Consider the following 4,897-nt stretch of genomic DNA (forward strand, 5'->3'; position numbering starts at 1 on the left):
ACTATTGTTTCAGTTTTGGCGACAATAACATAGTCGCCAATGATTAGCAACAAAAACATTTAACTGCTAGATAGGTTTGCCATACTTTGTCACCAAAAACTTTTTTTTAGCGACTAACCATGGTGACAAAAGAGTTGCCACTGAAACAACTAAATATTTTGTCACCAAATAACATGTATACAACAACCAAAAAAATTGTTGCCAGAAACCTGCTTTCTACAATGGAAAGTTTAGTCGTAGAAGGGTGAGCTTTTGCAACTAATCTTTCAATTGCTAAATGCAGTCTTCTACAATTTGTCGTTTGGGGTTTGACTTCTGATTTTTTTAGGTGTTAAAAAAAATTTAATTTTTATAAATAAAAAGGTTGACGTGACAAATAATTTTTTTAACTAATGCCAAACTAACTTAATAATTTTTTAATATTTTTAGCCAAAAGTATGCCTTTTTTGGGAGTTGTCAAACAAACCGTAAATCTAGTCCCCAAAAAGGTGGGATTTCTCAAACTTTGTTTTTTTGTACTAACCGTCCAGCTTCTTGTCTCTAATTAAAAATTAAAATTGAATCGTTTGGCTGGATTTGTGGGTTTATTTTTGAAATTTTTTTTGATAATTTGAACCGTTCAATATGTAGAATTCGTCGAGTATTATATTCTTATAAATAATTACGTTGATCGGATATCGATAATTATTTAATCGGATCAAATTTCTGTCAACTGTTTATTAGTTTACGTTCATTTTTTATACAAAACTGATCTAATCAAATAGTTATCGATATCCGATCAACATGATATTTTACAGGAATATAGTACTTGACGAGTTTTATATATTAACGGTTCAGATTATCAAATCGGGACTCAAAAATAAACTCATGGACCGAACTGAATGATTCAATTTTGATATTCAACCAGAGAGAAGCGGAACCATTTTACTAATATACATGTTCTGTTATTCTAACCTATGACTTGTAATAATCAAATCCAAAAATATAACAATCAAAAGACACCCCAACAAATTAGTCGCTTTTGCATCAACAGTCATCCAAAACTAAACTTTGCTTGTTTTTAGTTTTTTAAAAACACATTTTAGAAAATTTATTTTCTTTTTTCTTCATATTTTTTTATTTTTATTGAATTTTTTTAATATTTTAAATAATTTTTTTAATTTTTAAACATGCCTAACATAAATACACATAAAAAGTATAATTTTGTGAAAAAAATATTTTAAAAATTCACTAAATATCAAAAATAAAAAATAAAAAAATACGAAAATTCAGTATATTTTTTGTATTTTTATGTATTTATTAATTTTTTAAAATATTTTTTTATAATTTTTTTTACTTTTTAGATACATCTAAGTAATGCGCATCTAAAAAAGTAAAAAAAAATACTTAAAATTTTAAAAATATTAACCAAAAACAAAAAACACAAAAAATAAAAAAATTCAATTTTCAAAAAACTTAATCCAAAAAATTCAAACCAAACACACACATTATATCTTGAGTTCAAAAACTCGTCCAAAAGTATAGATCAAATACATCAAAAATAAAAGGAAGGAGAGAGAGAGAGTGAGTTCAAAAACTCGTCCAAAAGTATAGATCAAATACATCAAAAATAAAAGAAAGGAGAGAGAGAGAGAGAGAGAGAGAGAGAGAGAGAGAGAGAGAGAGAGAGAGAGAGAGAGAGAGAGAGAGATTGTGGTGGCGGCGGCCATGGCATAGAAAAGAATATTGGAGAATAGAGCAATGATAATATGCAAAAAATAAAAATAAATAAATAAATCAGGGGTGAGTGGCAATTTGGTAAGGGCCTGAGGTTTAAGCCCTTAGGTCCTGGGTTCAACTCCCCTCTAGGCCAATCTTCTGGGCGTAGCACAGTTGGTTAGGAGGTTGACCTCAAGGATGCCTTATCAGCCTTGGGAGGTCGGGATAAGCTTCCAGATTATAGTCTCTTACTCGGAACGGACAACAGGACACCCTGGTGATCTCAAGCTTGCCTTGGGAGGTCCTTGGGAGGTTGGGATAAGCTTTCAGATTATAGTCTCTTACTCGGAAATAAGCTTCCAGATTATAGTCTCTTACTCGGAACGGACAACAGGACACCCTGGTGATCTCAAGCTTGCCTTGGGAGGTCCTTGGGAGGTTGGGATAAGCTTTCAGATTATAGTCTCTTACTCGGAAATAAGCTTCCAGATTATAGTCTCTTACTCGGAACGGACAACAGGACACCCTGGTGATCTCAAGCTTGCCTTGGGAGGTCCTTGGGAGGTTGGGATAAGCTTTCAGATTATAGTCTCTTACTCGGAACGGATAACAGGACACCCTGGTGATCTCAAGCTTGCCTTGGGAGGACACCCTGGTGATCTCAAGCTTGCCTTGGGAGGTCCTTGGGAGGTCGGGATAAGCTTTCAGATTATAGTCTCTTACTCGGAACGGACAACAGGACACCCTGGTGATCTCAAGGACACTGACAACAGGACACCCTAGTGATCTCAAGTTTGCCTTAGGAGGTCGGGATAAGCTTCCAGATTATAGTCTCTTACTCGGAACGGACAACAGGACACTCTGGTGATCTCCTCAATAGATTATAGTTTCTTAATCGGAACGGACAACAGAACACTCTGGTGATCTCCTCAATAGGCGCTGCCTTGGACCTGCGGGAGAGTAGGAGGATTTTCCTGTAACAAAAAAAAAAAAAAATGCAAAAATTATTAATGGAGTTGAATTTCACACTTCGCTGCAGTCTGCAGGTTAATGTGTAAAATTTTAAACTTAAAAAGGTTGTGTGTTTTGCATTAGGAGAGCTTCTCTTTAGTCTACACATTAAATTGAAACATGTTGTTGGATTTGTAGGATTCACTAAAAGTTTTATTTTGATAATTTGAACCGATCAATGTGTAGAGCTCGTCGAGTATTTCATGTTTGCAAAAAATCACATTGATCAGATATTGATAATCCCTTAATCAAAACATATTTTTTTCAATAGTAAATATGATTTTAAAAATAAATTATTAACAAAAATGTATTCCGATTAAGAGGCTACCGATATCCAATCAACGTGATTTTTTGCAGGTATGAAATACTCGACAAGCTCTACATATCAAACGGTTCGGATTATCGAAATGAGATCCGTGGTGTGCTCCACAAGCCCAACATCACGCCTCTCCCTTTGCGCTAAACCAACAAGGTGTAATTATAATTAGCCGTAGAATTTATTAACATAAGCAAACCATAACTAAAAACGATGGAGTAACTTAGAGCAATTGGTCATCGTACCTTTCTTAATGACTTAATCTTTAGGGGAGGTTATATGTTCAATTCTCTCTAGAGAAGTTGAATTAAGAGACAAACAAGTGTTTTGTAAAGGGTAGAGAAGGTAACTCTTATATGTGCTAATTTCTCTCATAAAAAAATAAAATTAAAAATTAAAAAAAAGACAACTTAAAGCATTCCCAATGGTACAATATTTGAGTTATGCTAGGGATCTCAAATAATTTACCAAACCTTTCACATATGTGTAGGTCTCACACAGATTTGTGTAAGACCAACACATGTGAGAAGCTTGGTAGATTGTTTAGAATCTATAGCATTTTTCATCATATTTTTTGTACTATTTTAACATAATAAAAATGCATTTTATAAATATTTGCTACAAGCTACTCCCAATGGGTTTGTAGTAATAAATTAGCATCCAACAATGTAGTGTTTTATTTGAATTTTTTTTTTTTTTTTTTTTGAACAACCATTTTTTAATAATGTTTTAATTTATTAATTTAAATCAAAGTTACAAAATAAATAAATGGCTATTGCATAGATATAACTTTTATATAAAAATTTAATATATCTTAATTTAATTGTATCAAATTAAATCTCACTCAATTTATCTTCACATGACATAGTTAGTTATAATTAGTGAAAAATTAAACTTCAATTACAATAATTGTAATTTTTAGATTAAAAAATAATGATAATTGGTCAGAAGTGTAGTACAAAATAAAAATACTATTGTGTTATATATTGGATCAAATTTATTTCAAAAAATAGAACTCTACCATTATAGCACAGTATATACTATACTAATAGAAATAGTTTTTTATTACTATGTGGTCATGTTTGATTCACAAGATTAATAGTGAAGTATTATTAATCCTATTAAATTAGTGTAGTATTCACTATCCAATTGGATTAATATTCATTAGATTAATAATCTCATCCCTACCCCATTACTAATAATCCTACAAATTTAAATCAAAATGTTAAAACAAAGATAGGATAATTGGACCCACGGATTAATAATCTCAATCTCATACTCTAATCCACTCAATCAAACATGCCCGGCATGTACTATTATATTGTAACACTATCATACCAAAATACTACACTATCAGATAGACTCAATAATTTAGGATTATAAACGAATGGAGTCAATTCTAGTAATGAAGTTTCAAACTTGTTTGATCAAGTCACATACTCCAGATTAGTCGGCCCGATCACAATTTTGGGGGAAGATCCAAATTCAAATGAAGTCCAGCTTTTTCTTTACACAATTTTATGGTGTATACAAGTTCTAAGCTCAAAAAATTAACAAGCTCCAACATATATTCCCATTTAACTTACTTACATAATGAACTAATTAATTTTTACGTTGTGTTTGGTTGAAAAATTTGAAAAAATTTGAGAAAATATTTGAAAAAGAAAAAAAAAAATAAGTGAAATGTAAATAAAATATGTCTATATTTTCACACACATTTTTCCTTTCTTTTTCCAAATCTCTTTTCAAATTTCCCAACCAAACATAGTGTCGAAGAACTTTTAACAAGTTAGAAACCCAATGGAGCTACACAGAGCCCTAAAACAGTCATGAGAAAGGTACCATGCATAATGCAAGGCACTGAACACAACA

Source organism: Camellia sinensis, chromosome 10 (assembly GCF_055761805.1).
Source record: "Camellia sinensis isolate YWXY chromosome 10, ASM5576180v1, whole genome shotgun sequence".
Lineage (NCBI taxonomy): Eukaryota > Viridiplantae > Streptophyta > Magnoliopsida > Ericales > Theaceae > Camellia > Camellia sinensis.